We start from the raw sequence: 19714 nt of genomic DNA on the forward strand, positions 1-19714 counted from the left end.
AGAAAGTGTAGTAGACAAGTGGAATAGCATCCCATCAGAGGTGGTAGAGGCTAAGACAGAGCAATTTAAACATGCATGGGATAGACATAAGAATATACTTACAAAGAAATAAATATCAAATAAGGTTTGAGATAAAAATATGGTAAAAAAAGGAGCAGACTAGATGGGCCACGTGGTTCTTATCTACCATCAAATTCTATGTTTCTATGTTTCTAATAGAAGATCACTGTGTGTGATCCCTCTTTGTGAACTGTAAACCAAGATCAAATATTTTCTTCTCCTCAATGAGACACTGGAGTTTACAGGGAGAATCCAAATTAAACTTGAAGGATGAATTTGACTGGAAAATTACACTGTTTTGAAATCATCCAACACACAATGTCCTTGCAAGATCTGACAAAGCAATATTCAATGTGGGAGCACAACCCCAGAAAATATAGACTCTGAAACAAGAAGATCTAAATGACATAAATTATTATGTATGGCAGAATAAAAGGAATAAACAAGTTCTATAGATTGTTCAACTTGATACACATCTAGGAGACCCAATAGTCTCATAATATACGGCATGCCTAATTTAGTGGAAGAGTACATACAGTATGAGTGGGGATAATGGATTTCCAATCTAAACATAAGGAAACTACTAAATGAAAGTCCCACCAAATATTAATTTGTAGTCTGATCTCTGAAAGGGGATAAAGTTTGGTAAAATAAAAAATGGGGTGCTGACTTAGGCGATGTAATATAGCACAAAAACACAATATACTGTAGAACAAACCAAATACTGTACAATAAATATATTTATATATATATATATATATATATTACGTCCCACAGGTTCACAGTGGAATGTGTGGATGATCATCTCCAAATTACATAAAATAAAATAAGAGATGACAATGGTGTAAAATATTTCATGAAAAAATATACAGTGGTAGCTAAAAATTGCCCATTAATTGTATTCATGACCTCTGTCCTGTGAGGCAGTAATAAGTGCAGAGCTGTGAGGAGTGGTGGAAGATTCCTCCACCCATTACACTTTGTTTCTGGTCACTAACTCTGCCAACTTTGTAGCAGTTTAGCAGCGCACCAGTATAGAACATATCGGCCAGTGGTACTGGCTGAGTAGTACTGTTCCATGGAGGGGTTATTGATCTGATCACATCCCCACCCCACTGGATGAGAGTATTATTTTTCCATATGGTAATTCATCAAAACATATAGTAGAAGTTCCCAATTGCATCAGCTGGAAGGCTGTGAAGCAGGAACATAAAGATAAAAGACAACAGTAAAAGGCATTTTTGAGATTTACTTAGCTGTTGGCATGCCCACTGCCTCACTCTCCCGGTGAAGAGATGCTGTGCACATGCACACAGGGAGTCATTCCGAGTTGATCGCTTGCTAGCTACTTTTAGCAGCCGTGAAAACGCATTGTCGCCGCCAACGGGGGAGTGTATTTTCGCTTTGCAAGTGTGCGATCGCATGTGCAGCAGAGCGGTACAATAACATTTTGTGCAAAACAAGACCAGCCCTGTAGTTACTTATCCTGTGCGATTATTCTAGCACCAGAGGTCCCAGAATTGATGTCAAATACCCACCCTGCAAACACTTGGTCACGCCTGCGTTTTCCCTACCACTCCCAGAAAACGGTCAGTTGACACCCATAATTGCCCTCTTCCTGTCAATCTCCTTGCGATCAGCTGTGCAAATGGATTCGTCGCTAGAAGCATTGCACAGCAATGATCTTTGTACCCATACGACACGCCTGCGCATTGCGGTGCATACGCATGCCCAGTTTTGCCATTTATTTACCTGATCGCTGCGCTGTGAAAACTGGCAGCGAGCGATCAACTTGGAATGACCCCCACAGTGTCTATTCCCCGTTGCTCAACAGCAGGTGAGAGCAGGTTTATTTAGGGAACGATGGGCATTACAAAAGTTGTGTGAAGCATGGGAGCAATCCTTTAGGTGGCAAATGGAGGTAAATGGAGAGGTGACCTTTGCAGGAAGACAGACAATTACAGTAATTCTGCTTTAGAGAAATTACATTTAAGGAAGTGCTGGTTTATCCAAATAAGCTGACTTGTAGACAACAGTTGACATGGGAGGGGATGTAGGGAAAGTTAAAATTAGATGTGCACTAGAGACAGAGGATCTATAGCATGTTGAGTGTTAACTACAAGAATGATGCATCACGGGAGCTGTTGGGGAGAGATCATGTAGGTGGAGGAAGGTTCCAAATGGCACCATGAGTTTGAAGAGGATCAGTGTAGAGAAATGTCCCTTGGATTTAGCATAGAGGAGGTAGTTTGCCATCTTGTGATGGGATTTGAATGGGTCTATGAAGGAGTGGGAGCAGGCAGAAAGGCAGTTATAGATAACATTTTAAAGGTTATTAAAGCCACAGGGGATACATTAAATAGGGCAGTAATTGCAGAGGGCAACCAGGTCAAGGGAGTGTTTCTTAAAGATGGGAGATACTATGGCATGTTTGAAGGGGAAGGTACAGAAGGTGAGTAATAAGTTCAGAAGGTTCAGAAGGTAGGTGTTGTGTGACCAGTACACTGCTGGCATCTCAAATCTGCAGCTCACATACATATGTAAAAACATTAGAAACATCGAGTGCACAGCAATTGGACCATTTGACTTCTGAGCAACCCTTGAGTGACTCTCCAAAGATGTTGAGACCTCTTCAGCTGCACAAGAATTTGCAGCGTCTGACTAGGAAATGCCTAGAAAATGGTCCCAACATGCCTACATGTTTCAAGCCACACCCCATTACCTCCCCAAAATGCTGACTATCTGTCAATCATTTTGCAAATAAATAATCTGTGCATCTATAATCATTAATCATTTGCTGCACATGTGCACAGCAATTTTGGCACATACATAGAGACAAAAAAATGTTCCACTACATCTGACATCGCCATTGTGCGCACTTCCAAATTAGGTCCATTGTGTGTTATCCTGCTGGAAGTAGCCAATGTGTAGATCACGGTCATAAAGCACTCGTTATGTTGCTTTTGGCTGTTCACCGTTCTCAACTCCATCCAATCTAATTAGCACATCCTGCAGCTTAGAGCAGGGTAAGGAATATAACTAAGACATCAATATTGTACCAAGTGCTAAAGTGAACTCTCAGAGTAGTTGAACGCAATCAAACAAAACTATGCATTATGGTGACCTAAAGGAAGTCCTCAGTCACGTACCCAGTATCAATCTTATTTCTTCCCACACAGTAGTTTTAAATAATTATCATTGCAATATGATATAAGTGATCAATGAGGGCCAAGAGTAATGGACTTTAATCTTTAATCCTGATTACTGTACAGTTCTAAACTGCTTACAAAAACGTAAGCAGCTATTTAAGAAGACAAAAAACAAAAACAGTTATGTCTGTTAGAATGCAAATGACAGTTTCTGATGTCATGTAATTTAAAGCTGGGCATCCACTAAACAATTGTCTGGCTGATCTATATAGGCAGGTTGTTCAGATAACAGTACTGTATACTGTATGTCCAGCATGTCCATACTATGCAATTTTTTCTGATTTGAAAGTCAGCCACATCGGGCAGTATATGCACTGCCACGGTTAAGCAACGTACATTTCCCCAGTTCCTTCACAGGGAAGGAATAGGGAAAATATTACCTTCCAAGTGGAGGAGTACAGATATCAGGTGTCATACAGATGTGTATGTCTTCATCTATACTCCTGCATGTAAGTGTTTCCTGGGCATTTATTCACACCCACATGTGACAGATCCACGTCCGTGTGCACACTATGCAATCTTATGAATCATGAGTATGTGTGCTGTTCACGCGCATCCCACAGGCACACTAACAAGCCGTGAATACCCGCTACCACATATAGGATGAAGACAGACACATCTGTATACTGTGATAGATCTCAGAGTATATGTCCATGATATCTGTAGGGTGTCATGCGGCCAGATAAAATGCCTACTGGTCTGAGCATAAGTTTCTGACTTTTGAAACCAAAACATGGAACACAGGGCCTAGTTCAGCATGAGTTGTAGTTTTGCGAGAAACTGCAAAACCATAACTCCTTTCTCTAGCATGCGGGGGACCACCCAGCACAGGCAAGGCTGCCCTGCATGCTGGGTCCTCCCACCCCACTGAAATGCGAGCGCATCGCTAAACAGTGATGCACTTGTGTCTTAAGGGTAATACCCTGCCTTCACCGCCTAACTGCGAAGGCAGTTGCCGGGCAACCATGTTTTGGGTCGCAGCGGCTGCATGTGATGTTATGCATACACAGCAGCCCACCCTGCAAACGGTCCAGACATGCCTCCTCTGTCTTGACCGCACCCCCCCAATGCCATGACACTGCCCATAAAATTCCTTGACTCCACCCCCGCCTGGACATAGATTGCGATTGCGTGCAATTGCAATCTAAGTCATCACACATGCACGCAGCAGTGTGCGCGCATGTGCAGAAGTGCAGAAATCGCTGAGTAGTGATTTCTGCACTTCTGCTATCGATGTTGAATCGGGCCCACAATCAGACATTACTTTTTATAGTAACCTTGCTTTAGATAAATGAAAGCTGTTTGATTACTAAGGGTGTAGTGCAGATTTGCTCATTTGAGTGATGTTTGTAAATATCATTCAATGTCTGTTAAAATAGATTAAAAAAGTATTTTAAGAATTTGGAACCATGTGTAGTTTACAAATATAAATCACTGTACACTAGCCCTCCAAAACTGACTGAATGTGTACATTATAATTATTACTTTTTATCTCTCAGGCACTGACTTATTACACAGTTGTACACATTAAGGGGATAATACACAAATGAAACAGAAGGTAAATAAGGCCCAAATGAGCTTATGCAGAAAAATCTTGATATAGAGCAGTGCAATAGCAATTGTACCGTAGCTGCAGGTGGGAAAGTGCATATAAAACATAAAACAGCGCTAAATGAAGAAACTAGTTTCTTCATTTAGCGCTGTTTTATGTTTTACATGTTGTTTTTGCAGTTCATGAGAGACTGACTATCTCTCCCCCTAACAGCAGCTTAGAGAACCAGCACAATCATAGCGCCAGAACGTGTATCAAACCATTGATACCAATCTAACCTTTCTTTTGGGAAAGTGCATATGGCTATTGTACATTTATGTGTACGTGATAGGTCTTTTTGTTAGAAAACATTTATGATATGACCATTATCATAATACCATAGCTGCCATGTGTACTATTTGGACATATGATTATTTGTATATAGCTTCATGTTAAGTTTGCTTGTACTTACTCAATAATCATATTTTTTATTAATCAAATGTTTTCTCTTAGAAAATGTGTTTGTAATTACTGAACCATGCAGACATAATATAAATAACCCAGAACAAGTCGGTTTATGTTAAGTTACATGGCTGACTGGAAGGAATCCATCTGTACCATAGTATTTAACAATCATTGGAAACCTTGAAAAAATGATAAAGTGGCGCTCAGAGTAGATGTTATTTCTCTCTGATATTTGCATTTAAGAATTTTTATTTCATTTTTTACAATTTTACTGTTTATTCAATGACTCTTGCACAATGACTATCGACTGGAAATAGAAATGTATATGTTCCATGTGTGCCATTGGGACGTTTTTGGTTTTTAATATCACCAACCAACATGGGGATAACCTTTTCCAGTTTAACGGCAATGTCAACTCCGTGTTTAAGTATTTAGTATAAAAACTGAAACAAATACTTTCATTAGAATTATAAGTTAACAACTAAAACCTAAAGGCCAAACAAAGAAATTGGATGGGGATAGATAACTGAAAGCTAAAATGTATGTGTAGGAAATAATGTATTATATAGTATATACCACACTTCCATTTGTGATATTTTGAAACGCTGCACAAAAAAGTCCTAAATTTAATTATTAATTATTTTACAGCAAACTTTTTATCATTGCTCTATGCAACATAATGTAGAAATTGATTCTGTACGCTACCCTTAGGTTTATACAGAAAATACTATATTTTATAACAAAGGAAATAGTTTCTATTTTTGGTTAAAGAAATGATACATATAATGCACTGAAACTGTTTTATTGCATCAATATAGAAGTATTCGAATACACACACCAAGCTTGCATAATAATTCGGTTAAGCATATTATATCATGTACTCGGGTTAAATCCATGAAAATATGATCAACACACAAAATATAACTGGTAAAGTGAGTATTAAGTACAGTAATTGTTATAACTATACGTACATAAAAGCTACAAGCAAAAAAAAACCTGAATGCATTTCAAAAGCAATGTAGTACCTGTATGTTTTTTTCTATATTTAAGGTTTTAATCTGCCACCAATTTAAAACACAGGCCACAGCAGCACGATAACAAGGTAATATAGAGAGCCACGTGTAATTCTGTATATAATGATGCTTATTTCATTAGAGAAAATTGTAGCTGTAAGCGGTAAGCAAGGGTATAAAACAATAGCAAAATGGTAATAAAAACAAATAAATATCAAGAAGAGTAGTAATACAATATTTTTAAAACAAAGGAAAGTAAGACTATATACAATATATATATATTTATATATATATACTATATATATATATATATATATATATATGTAGTATAGTGTATATACTGTAGTATATATATATATATGTTGCAAAGTTCTATGTTTCTAACAGTTTTGGTGTTATAAGACAACACATACATTATTTGCACGTGCATGTGTGTATAAAAAAAACCCATCTATTTTGAAGACCAAGCTTATAATAGTAATAGCCAACCTGTGTCATTGGATATTAAACAATGTGGTCCACATTTAAGAAAACATTACATGTATTTTGTGGCCTGGATATAAATGGTCTTCTAAATCCTGCATAGACTTGTAAAGCAAATGATGTCAGATTACCTTGCTCAGTGAGTGGGTGTAAGGTTATAGAAATAAAAAGGGAGATTGTTTTTGGGTTATCGTGTGCACCTGCAAATGAAACCCTACTTCAAACCCATTTTACCTTATACTTATTTACCCACCAAAACGTCTGGACTAATGGAGAGTTGGAAGCTAAACAATAAACACAACAGATATAAAAGCAAAGTATCTATAAGAACATTTTCAGTTTTGTAAGGTAGACAAAAAAGTCTGGTGAAAAGTATGTTACCATATATGATAAATGCAAGGCAGTATTTAATATTTACTCAACATATTTTATTTGTGGGAAATAATCAACTTTTTATGCTTTTGTCATCAGCATATGTTGTTTTTATAGCAGATTTGTGTATGGAACTAATAAAAGAAAAGAGCAGCATAATTTCCTGCCCCTCAACTGCAATTGTAAGCAAATACAGGTATACCTTATTAGTAAGAACTCCTATAGTAAGCACACGTTAGAGGAATTAATCATTCATTCCCTGAAGACTGCTTATGTATTTCATCGGGCCATTATCTGATCTGAATAACAAGAACAATTGCATAATAAAGCACATAACTGCTGATACAAGCAACTTTATTCTCTCTGGTTTACAAAGTAACTTCCCTTGATTATAAGAGACAAATGTAATTTTAAGATATTTCCTAAAAAGTGGCAGTATTCCAGATTAGCATTCCTCTATATTCATAACAGTTTTTCATTGGCCCACACTGCAAGGTACAGCAATTTAGGTCATATTCAGGCAATATTAAGCCCCTGGAATACATAAATAGTGCATTTTTATAATTCAAACCATAAAATTACACTGTTGTTACAAATAAGGGAAGAGCATAAACAGAAAGTTTCATTATGTGAAAGGAGATTATGTGCCTGCATGGCCACACATGGGATGTTACATATACAGTATTCAATAGTGTTCTACTGTTGAGAAAAAAAAATACCCTAAAGAGAATGTAAACATTTAAACGTAAAGATAATACATAACAGGAGTAAAAACTGGTCCAGCAAAAAATGGTTAAATACATCTAAAGATGAGATATTTTAATTAACTAATATCTACTAGAGTTTTCTTTTTATTTCTAGCTTACCAACAAATGTCAGCCTAAAGGCCAGCAGATTAATAAATTATGTTGTAATAATAAAAAAGTGAAGCGAATAAATGGAAAACTCCCTTTGCTGCCACGTTTTGTTATTACTACATGAGCAGTTCTCCAAGCCATGTTATGATATTGCATTTTAAATATAAAATATTAAACAACTTAAAATCAGAATAGCATTTTATGCTGTAAAAATTTCTCCACCAAAAAATACAAAAAAAAACCCAAAACCTGAGATAACAGCTCTGCAATGTCATTACTTTGTTATTTTATCCCATTATGTCTTTGTTTTGATTATAGAGAAAAGAAAAGCTTAAAAGTGTGATTAAACTTAATGGGGGTTATTAACTTTTAGGATAAACTTTCATTCAAGATAATAGACTAAGCTTTAAAAACAAAGTACCAAGCAATATATGATGACGGTAGTTAAATAAATAGGTAGTTTTCTTGTTTTGCAGTATAATCATTAGATTAAACACATAAGCAAATCCAGACCATTAACAGCTGTGGCTTAGTTATCTTGCAGACACATAACTGGTTAATATTTACAGCACATTAATAATACAGTGAATGGGAGAAATAGTCACACTTACAGTATAGCTAGTGTTCCAGAACTATAGACAGTTGCCTTAAATATGGACAGAACTGTAATCCATGTATTCAGTATTTACTACATTAGACACTTATTTATCATCTCCTCAACTCCAGATGTAAGAAACATATGGATACATAACCACTGGATTAAATTACTCTGACACTGCTTATACTGTTGTAATATGAACGATCAAGTTTTGAAAATCTAGCCTAGGAATGTGCCCAGGATTTAGTGTTCTACAATATGCTGCTGAATGTGCAGGATGCTGTTCTCAAAGGGGAAATGCTTTACAAAGTTTAATAATAAAGACACCAGGCATAACACTGACAACCAAAGCAACTATTGACCAGTGACTGCATCTGCTCCCTGTCTTCACCACCACGTATTACTTCCTTTATAGCATTAGTACAGTACCACAATATGTGCCAAACTCCCATGACTTGATAAGCCTCTAAAATACAGATACTGTGCTAAGAGCCAATTGAAACGATACTACCACAAGCAGTAAACAAAGGCATCAGAGATTGTTATTCAGCCCAAAGCCTGGACGCGTATAAGTACTAATATGCACAGTGTAAAACAAATCTGATAGTCCAGCTTGCATGATAACAACAAAACAAGCAAGACCAGTCCCTGCTCCCAGCCACATGCATTTTCAAGCAACTCTATCCAAGTTCTTTTGCAGCGATTATTCTCATCATGCATGTTCTGCCTCCTGCTTCCAACATAAGAGGAAGGTACAATAAAAACTATTTTGTACTTACTAGTGCAGCCAGTTAATGTTTTCCCAGGAAACCCAGAGGAGTCTTGTCTTCTGTATCCTCCCAGACAGAGAAACGTGTTTATTCCACACAAAGACAAAGTATCAACTGAAAGAGAGAACAGAACACATGGATATCATCCTCTTGTCTTTATTTGTTTCGTCCCACCTGTACTGTTCTCTTGATGCTGCAGGGACATTTTATTTTATTTTTTAAAATTTCCCGTTTAGTCCCATCAATGTGGAATGAATCACAATAGAAAATAAAGTGCTTTATTTCCAAAGCTAGGTACAGTACCTGCACTCTCCCCCGCTGATGCTGGTAGCCAGGGAGAGAAAGAGAGTGAAGGAGGAGGGAAGGAGACTGAGTGGAAGAGCAAGGGGGGAGGGAGATGGAGGAAAAGGATGACTTGGAAAGGGTAGTCACAAAAAGTGAGAGAATCCTCAGTGATGAGATAGAGAGGCTGTGAGGAGGGATGGGAGGAACGCTCCAGTGTTGCTGTCAGAGAGAAGCACACATGCTGCTGCTGCTGCTGCTGCTCCTGCCGGCTGTGTGAGAGAAGGAGAGAGAGAGGAAGTCTCCCTATCTTTCACATTCATCAGCATTGCTGTGTCGGATTTGGTTTCCCATCAGAATCTGTTAGTGCTCTGCACGGGAGCGTGCGTGGCAGCTGTCCATGGTTCTGATAGTCTCTTGCCAGTAATCTGCTTTCTGTATATGTATGCATCAGTGTTATTATAGTATTTGATGCTCTGTTTATTTACAGGAGTGACGTCCGCGTTGATTTCTTATTAATTGTAGTTTGTGTTTTAGAACTAGGAGACAACTAATTCTGAGAATAAAAGAACTTTCCAAATTTTTGTGTACTTATATTAAAGTATCTAATTAGGTGTATACACAGTCAAAGGGTGGAGATACAGTATCCTATATAGCATCTGTCAGCAGAATACTGTATGTTTAGTGTTTTTTTATAAGTACTGTGGCTGTGTTAATATTATGCAGCAACTATATCACGTGGTATCTATCTATCTATCTATCTATCTATCTATCTATCTATCTATCTATCTATCTATCTACCTATTGTATCTGTCTGTATGTCTGTCTATCATCTATCTGTCATGCAAAATGTACTTATAACTATTTTCTGCATTTTTTTACAAATTGATAGAAAACATGTATATTCGTTCTTACTGACAAAAATACAGGTTTAACAACATACCATAGAACATTTTAAAGTATATTTATACTTTTAAAGAGCTATGGTCTGATTGTAATATTTATGTGTAGCATGGTCCTTTGACTGGTGATGCTTGTAGCTAAATTCAGCTTTAAAAATATATAATATGGCATTAACTACCATACTGTATATTGCTTTGGCTACAATAATTTCAAATACATGTATATTTTTTATATATATTCTTCCTAAAAATTTGCTCACAGCAAATATAATAATCTTTATATAGGTTTATTTCTTTTTATTTTTGTTATAATGTATGTACTAAATGTCTGCAACAATAAATCCTTTGATTATTTATGCACTTGTGTCTTATTTTTTATATTTTTGTTTAAAGGACACGTATTTAAGGACAATTGCTGTTAATTTAAAAATGTTTTTCATACGATACCAAATCTTCATTCACTCACTTGCCATTAGCAACCAATAGTTGCAGAACTAGATATCACAGCTGTTCCTGCAACCCTTTCCTAACATTGCAATCCACTGGATGTTGAAATGTATATAAATCATAAACCTATTTTGGTCTCTTCCTGGGACTCACAGGGGACATGCTCAGAGAGTTTGCCTCTGGTGGCTGTCCCTGGGAGAAAACAATCTTCTGCACACTGACTTTTTTTCTGTTCACATACCACTGTTAATCAAGCATAAACATGCATTTTAGGCTTTTTCTCTTTCCTTGTACATTGGATGTTGGACATGGATACCACGGATACATACAGGTTACACAAAGAAAAATTCTGTCTTTGTTGTCTGTGTGCCCATCACAATGTTGCTGTAAATAAGGCTTGATTCATCTCCAGGGATTCATTGAAAGCAGAGTCTTCAAACTCATGACTTCATTTCCAGCCCCAGCACCAAACAAACTTTCAGAGGACATTTTGCACAGCAGAGCACAAGCAGAGCTGAGATTGCAGGAAGTTAATGATTGAACAATGAATGCTAGAAAGGTATAACTGAATTATATTAAATTGCAAGAGTAGCTAATGTTGTGCAGTCTTTTAAATCACTTTGTTATTACTCGAACCATCTGTACTGCCCAGTTGTCTAGCTCAAAGTACTCAAGGTGTTTGTGTTAGAATGGAACAACAGCTAGAATTAATTTGTAAATACTGTACAATCAGTAATTTACCATTGTCAGCTTTTAAATTAAATGCAGATAATACTATCTGTAAGTACAGTAAAAAGAGTGTTTACTTATAACCTACTATTAAGTAGTGCAGTATGTTACTATTATGTTAACTATTATGTTAAGCTCTAATATAAATTAGTTAATCACTAGTACTCAGGTTGACATACTGTAAATGGGGTTTCTAGTTGCATGGACACCCTCCCCCTCCTCAGTAGTGGTGAACTACTCCTAGTCACATATTTGGTTATTTGGCCCAGCATCTGGGCTGAGTTGAAGGTTGTGGAGTGTGGACAATTTGTACAATCACAGGTACAGATTTCATCCTCAACCATAGTCAGCTCTGTAATCTTCATGATCAGAGAGGATGTCTGGACATCAGTACTAGAGTCCACTCCACATGTGAGCCTTTCCTATTCTGAAGGGGACTGGCTCCACCTTGTATGTTCCATGGTCATGTAGTGCTAAGTGTCTCCTCTAGGTTGGGTCACGTGTAATAGGGACAGTCACGGGGTCCATGGTCTCCACAGGGTTAACCATGGAATGTTGGAGATCAGGATCAGGCACTGAAAAGCAAAGCTTGTGAGCCTTCTAGGATGCACTGGGCTCCTCCCCCCTCATACCCCATGCACATGTTCAGGCACTTCAGTTTTTGTTTGGTTCACCGCTGAACAGTGGAGTTGCATCAAGCAGCCCAAGCTTTATTTTTTAAACTTTAATGTTTTCATATTTTGAGCAAATAGCACTTGGCAGTCCAGGGGACACCAGTGCTGATACTCCAGCGCCCCCACTGGAGCTACAAAATCATGAGTGGGTAGGTGATTTTGGCAGGAGCCCTGGCTACCTTGACTAGCAGAGGCACAGGAGGCACCCACAAGGGACTGCACCTGACACATTGCGGGATAGAGAAGGCAGGTTCCCACTTGCGGGGCCCATGTTTCTCGCAGTCCTGTGCTGCCAGTCACAAGAGACAGACTGGCAATGCTGACATGGGTCCAAGCCACTAAGTGCCTTCAGATACACTAGACCACCAGGACATTATTTATACTGGTGCTGGGGTGGATGTCAGCTAGGGGATGTCAGCACTTCTCCAGCAGCACCTCCCCAGCCCAAGGTGCCATTCTGGTAAGGTAGTGCTAGTTGGAGCAGTCCAGTATCAGGTGGAGGTAGTATGATGCATTACGCTGCACCAGGCAACTTTGAGAAAGCTGCCTGGGGAAGCAAAACACGCCAGGCTATCTCCCCCTGATACTGGACTGCTCCAACTAGCACTACGCATTCCCAACTGAGGAACATCTCCAAAGACAGTTGGACTTGCCATACCATCTTCTGTGAACCAGGTTCCATTTGCTACATGAGCTAATCATCGGCACAGATCTTCTCATTTGGAACACAGTATTGGTAAAGTTTCCTATTAACTGGAACTCATTATCTTGACATTTTTTAGACTGTCTACAAATTGGTCATTATTTATAAGAACTTTCCATCATCTACTTGGGAATACATTAATCTGTGGAGCTGGAGTCTCAGTACGGGTGTTTTAATTTTTTGATTATTTCTTTCACATGCTATAGATTCATATTTTTATCAATATTTGTGTATGAATTGTATTTTTAACAAATTGTGCATTAAATGCTTATTATGACATTATGAAATTTTGACAAGCACTGTATATACATCATACACAAAGAGACAGTCCAAATTTAATGTGGATGCTTTAGACAGGGCAGTTAAATTCTCACTTCAGCTCGAAGATACTTAACCAGCCCGGAGATCTAAAGATCATCTGTGCAAATGACAGAAGCTAGGAGTAACTGAGTTTCCACAATCTAATCACTTCTCAGAAGCCAGGAATTAGGCCTGGAAAATTCCTACTAAGAAGTTACTGGTTCCAAAAAGGCTGAGCTCCTTTTATCTGTTACTTAAAAAAGACTGTAAAAATTGAAAATATCCACCTACTGTTGATGCGCATGTGACACATTTAATTAAAAGTTCCACTTTTTGAATCCCTACTGTATCTTCCCTTAAGGACCTTCCAGATAAACAATTGGATGTATGTTTTAAATCTTTATACTCCCCTACAGTGTCCACAGCCAGAACTGCTACAGCTACAGCCTCTGTGGCTAAAGCCATGGAAAATTGGGCTGACACCATTAAACACAGTGTCACATATGATCCTACTATGGAACAGGTGTCCTTAATTGCCAACATTACATTACATTGGTAAAGCTGCTCTGGATACTGTTCTGTTATCATCTAAGGGTTCAGCTGTTTCTATTGCAGCATGCTTCATAGTGTGGCTCCACTCTATGGAAAGCAAATTCTGATACCAAGAAAGCCCTGGAAGCCCTTCCATATGCAAGAAAATAGCTATTTGGACCAGAACTAGAGAAGATTGTGTCTAACCTGTCATCTTCTAAGACAGCTTGCCTACCTTCAGGGTGTGAGACCAACTTCATCAGTTTGCCCATGCACGGTGTCAAATCACAACAGACGCCTGGGTACAGGAAGTGGTCTCTCAAGGGTATGCTCTCTCATTCCTCAAGCATCCCCCCAGGCAATACTTTCACATTATTCCACAGACAGACCATGGCAGAGCACAGGTGCTGAAGGGAGTAGTTCAATGCCTACTACAGTCGGGTGTCATTAACCCTTTCCCACTGTCTCAACAAAAATGGATTCTATTCTACACACTTTTTGGTTCAGAAACCAAATAGGTGCTATCGTCCCAATCTGAATCTAAAGTTGCTGAACAAATACCTCAAGGTACCCAAGTTCCACATGGAAACTCTCCACTCCATTGTCCTGGCTATGCGACATAGGGATTATATGGTCTCCCTGGATAAACAGGATGCATACCTTAATGTACCTATAGCACCCTGTGAGCATACAGGGTTCTTGTAATCACTCAGACACAGAGCAGATGAAACCAAAGTAATGGTTTATTTCTCACCGCACACAGGAAACAGAAGTAAATATAGCCCAGAAACAATATGCAGTTAGCAGTCCAGATAGTAAGTTCCAGTAGAGGATTTAGGTCCACAGCAATTCCACACAGATGTTACAGTTAAACAGGTCCACGCAGCAGAACTATCTCTGAGTCCACACAGCAGTGATAGCAGATTAGTCCACAGGAGAATATTTGTATAAATCCATGCAGGAGTAAATACGTATAAGTCCACACAGCACTGGTGATGCATTCCACAAGGTACCCTGGCAAAGAATCACCCCTTAGCTAAAGTCCTGCTACTAACATGACCTGCAAAACCTCTTTTAAAACCTTCCAAATGCCCATGATGCCATGCTCACCTGGGGAGGATACACAGGTTCCTGATTGTGGTATCCCATTTCAGGTATCTCCCTCCTCCCACCCACAGCAGGCCTTCTCTTGCTCAGAGCCAGATTAACAATGAGGCAGATGGAGCTGCAGCCGCAAGCCCCCAATGAAAATAGGCCCAGAGGGAATTTTTTTTTCCTGTTACAGCCAGCGGCCCAGCGCCAGAAGCCTTCCGAGGTCCTGCACCCCTTCCAACACCCCTACAATACACCCCCCTGTCTGGCTAGTATGGTGGAATCACATACAGCCAGTGCTTGAAGTGCTGCTCAGTCAGTGCACATTTCTGCACTGCCTGCTGCTGCATATACAGACCTCCCCATTCTTTATTGGTATTGTTGGATTGAGATGGAGGGCCAACCCACACAGGGGCCAACCCACACGCCACTTGCCATTTACCTGGACTACAAGCTAAGTAGGTGGCTGAGCTCTAGGATTTGAAGAAGGCAGCGAGTCTAAGAACCGGAGCAGGCACACCAATGGCACAGCATCTGATGGGTTAGTGATGCTTTGTGTAGTGAGCCAAGTGTAGCTGTAGAGCCGGGAGCTGGCATGTGTTCTGCCGGACACCTTTTTTGTGCTACACATGGTCATCCTTCGCTGCCATTGTCCACCAGCAGCACCTGCTCCCAGCCGCATCCCAATAACACCTACCTCACCGAGGCACTGCCTGTGTGCTGGATGCAGTGGTTCAGCAGTGGTGTAACCCCCAGATCCTCTCTAATAAGGATGTCTATTCTGCATGCTAGGGAAAGGTGCACTAGGCACATGCACATTGAGGGAGTGAGGTGAAGGGGTATGAGGAGGGAGTGAGGTGCAGGGGTATGAGGTAGTGATGTGCAGGGGTATGAGGAGGGAGTAAGGTGCAGGGGTATGAGGAGGGAGTGAGGTGCAGGAGTATGAGGTAGTGAGTTAGGTGCAGGAGTATGAGGTAGTGAGGTGCAGGGGTATGATGAGGGAGTGAGGTGCAGGGGTTTGAGAAGGAGAGTGTGATGTGTAGGGGTATGAGAAGGAGGGAGTGAGGTGCAGGGTATGAGGAGGAAGTGAGGTGCAGGGGTATGGGAAGGAGGTAGTGAGGTGCTGGTGTATGAAGAGGTAGTGAGGTGCTGGGGTATGAGTAGGGAATGAGGTGCAGGGGTATGCAGAAGGAGTAAGGTGTAGGGGTATGAGGAGGTAGTGAAGTGCAGGGGTATGCGGTGGGAGTGAAGTGCAGGGGTATGTGGAGGGAGTGAAGTGCAGGGGTATGAGGAGGGAGTGAGATGCAGGGGTATGTGGAAGGAGTAAGGTGCAGGGGTATGAGGAGGGAGTGAGGTGCTGGGGTATGAGGAGGGAGTGAGGTGCAGGGGTATAAGAAGGAGGGAGTGAGGTGCAAGGGTATGAGGAGGAAGTGAGGTTCAGGGGTATGAGGTAGTGAGGTGCAGGGCTATGTCGAGGGTGTGATGTGCAGGGGTATGAGGAGAGAGTGAGGTGCAGGGGTATAAGAAGGAGGGAGTGAGGTGCACGGGTATGAGAAGGAGGGAGTGAGGTGCGGGGCATAAGGATGGAGTGAGGTGCAGGGGCATGGGAAGGAGGTAGTGAGGTGCAAGGGCATGAGGAGGAAGTGAGGTTCAGGGGTATGAGGTAGTGAGGTGCAGGGGTATGAGGAGGGAGTGAGGTGTGGGGGTTCGAGGTAGTGAGGTGCGGGGGTATGAGGAGGAAGTGAGGTACAGGGTTATGAGAAGGAAGGAGTGAGGTACAGGGGTATGAGGATGGAGTGTTGTGGGGGTTTGAGGTAGTGAGGTGCTGGGGTATGAGGAGGGAGTGAGTTGCAGGGTTATGAGAAGGAAGGAGTGAGGTGCAGGGGTATGAGAAGGAGGAAGTGAGGTGAAGGGGTATGAGAACAATCCCACAGAACTGGTTACACACCATACAATAGGCCCCTCATAAATTTCAGCTACTGGCCCATGTGGACCTTAATCTGGCACTGCTCCTGCTGACCACATGCTGGATCAGGCTCTGAGTTGTCTTTCAGAGCCCAGATTTTAACAAAGGAAAGTAAACAGAAGGAACAATGATAGGGAAATTGGTTTAAGTCCTGATTGTCCCCTGTGGAGGTGCATCTTCAGCGAGAGAATACCTTTCCTCATGTTTACATCCTGTGTGACCATATAAGGATAACAGATGGGTTAAGCAGGATTATCATTGATAACTTGTAACCTGATACACAGAATGGCATCCTCCTAATGTAGCACGGCAGCATGACAGTGCTATGTGCCAGGTCACAGCACACCAGTATTTACCTGAGTAATATTACAGTACAGAATACACAGGCTAACACAATAGTTTTAGTCCTGTGAATGAACATGCACATGGGGGAATAGTGACACAAGCCAGAGAGACAATGGAACAAAAGGAATAAAAAGTACATTAATCGCTACAAAGATTGAAGCACCACAAATAAAATGTTACCCTCTGCCTCCTATTTTCACATACCCTATCATCACCAATATGTCTGAATTACTGTCCTGCACCAGCATTTCCAATTTCAGGCCCTACCCTTCGGACTGTCCACAGCTCACTGGCTATACACCTAGCTCATGGCGGTGATGGTGACTCATCTCTGATGGCAGGGAATTCCTATACTCCCTTACCTGGATGACCCCCTTCTTCTGGCACAATCTCCAGAGATACTGTACCATCACCTCCAGGTGAAGATGTCATTCCTGCAGATTCACAGATGGCTCATCAACTGCGCCAAGTACTCTCTCATCCTATCTTAGAGGATGCTCCTTATTGGAGCAATGCTGAGTGCCCAAGTGCAATGCATCTTCCTTCAACAAGACAAGATGGCAGCATTGCAATTATGCATCCACAACCTACTCCACAATTCATTCAGCAATGCAGAACCTGGGCTCCATGGTATCCACCTTTGACATGGAATCGGACAATTTTTCTCCAGGCCTCTACAATGCCTGATACTTTCCAGATGGAATAGTCTACCCAAGCAGACCCAATCTCAGACCATGACCCTGCCTCAGTAGGTTTGAACATCCCTCTCATGGTGGCTACACGCATTCAACCTGAACAAGGGGTGACCATTCTGGGTTCCACACTGGACACTTCTCGCATAGAGGCCAGCCTCTGGGAGTGGGAAGCAGTCACAGGCAACCACTCCTTTCAGGGTTGCTGGTCTCTGACATGAAAAGATCTTCCAATCAATGTTCTGGAACTTCAGGCAGTGTACCAGGCCCTTCAAATGGCTCAGGGCCTCTACAGGGCCCTCCCGTACAAATCCAGTCAGACAACACCATGGCTGTGGCTTAAATAAATCAGCAGGGGGACACTCATAGTGCGGCAGTGATGTAAGAAGTAACTCGGATTCTCTTCTGGGTAGAGCTCCATCTTCCAGCTATCTCCGCATTATTCATTCCGGGATTCCTCAACTGGGAAACGGACTTTCACAGTTGACAGGATATACACACCGGAGAGTGGTCTCTACATAAAGCCATCTTTCAACTTCTAGTAAACAAATGGGGTGTTATGATTCCAGCACTCTGGTCAGAGGAGATCTTATGTCAAGGACCGGAGGACTTGGACGGAATGCTGGGGAAGGGAGCAGGACAGGAAAATAGCCCCTGGCGCCCTAACTCTGTTGTCTCACCCGTGTTGTCAGAAATCCCCTGCGAGACTATGGTTTCTTGAGCCCTTGGCAGCCACGTTTGAAGGGCGGATTATGTCTGCCCAACTTCGATGTGCCCCGGTCTTAATGAGAGACAAAGGGAAACCCGAGACAGGGTGATAACAAGAGGCCCTCTAACCAAACAACCAGGCCAGGGGCTAAGCAAACTCAAAACTATAATATGTGCGGAGAAACCGCCAGGGAAAAGGACAACCAAAATATCCACTTGTCCAAGTCTCCTACCCGGCACCGCCGAGCACCAGAGAGGACTTGTGGAAGCGGAACCCTCCGCAAATGCTCCAAACACAAAATATAAAAGGTAAAGCGGCTGAGCCGCAACACACGGCAGAGCCGCAACTCATGAACACCACTGGATATAAAACGGTGATCAGTCAGGACTCCAGGGAACCAAACGACCTCTTGGGATGAGATGACAACTCCCGAATACCGGACTTCTGAGGACTGGAATGACCGGATACAGCAGGACTGGAAACAGACTCTCAGCAAACAAAGGCAGCATGCAGGAAGCTATTACCGGCGTCTGTGAGAAGCCCTGGGAGTGTATTTAACAAGGAGTCCTCCAATCAGCTGCTAAAGGCTGATTAGAATAAATGCCGTGCAGCTGCCTTGCTGCACGACCAGAGAGCAGGTGAAATCTTAATTTCCTAAAGCCTAGCAACGGGGAACGCGGTCCGCCAGTGGCGTCCCCGTTGCTAGGGTCCGTGCGGCTCAGCGCGCCCGGCGTCTAGCGTTGCTAGGGAGCCGGCGGCTGTACACGCACGGCGTCTCTAGTTGCTAGGCGCCGGGCCGCGCAGACAAGCGGACCCCGGCGCCTAACAGTACCCCCCCTTGAGGAGGGGTCAAGGAACCCCTAAAGCCAGGTTTCTGAGGAAATTCCCGAAAAAATGCCCTCTTGAGCCTCGGGGCATGAAGATCCTTATCCAGGACCCAAGACCTTTCCTCCGGACCATAGCCTTTCCAGTGAACTAGAAAAT

General features: G+C 41.5%; 1 protein-coding gene across 33 annotated transcripts in view; it reads right to left on the reverse strand.

Annotated features, from left to right (window-relative positions):
- Positions 1 to 9918, reverse strand: part of PTPRD (protein tyrosine phosphatase receptor type D) — a 2362472-nt gene extending 2352554 nt beyond the window's left edge. For 20 of the 33 annotated variants that reach the window (XM_063914017.1, XM_063914015.1, XM_063914014.1 and 17 more), the window contains exons 1-2: positions 9662 to 9918; positions 9368 to 9472 (exon numbers count right to left, since the gene is read on the reverse strand). The gene's annotated coding sequence lies outside the window, so the exon portion shown is untranslated. The remainder of the gene's footprint in view (positions 1 to 9367; positions 9473 to 9661) is intronic. The other 13 variants (XM_063914029.1, XM_063914030.1, XM_063914034.1 and 10 more) reach the window with 4 other exon arrangements.
- Positions 9919 to 19714: the final 9796 nt, after the last annotated feature.

This window comes from Pseudophryne corroboree, chromosome 1 (assembly GCF_028390025.1).
Source record: "Pseudophryne corroboree isolate aPseCor3 chromosome 1, aPseCor3.hap2, whole genome shotgun sequence".
Classification (NCBI taxonomy): domain Eukaryota; kingdom Metazoa; phylum Chordata; class Amphibia; order Anura; family Myobatrachidae; genus Pseudophryne; species Pseudophryne corroboree.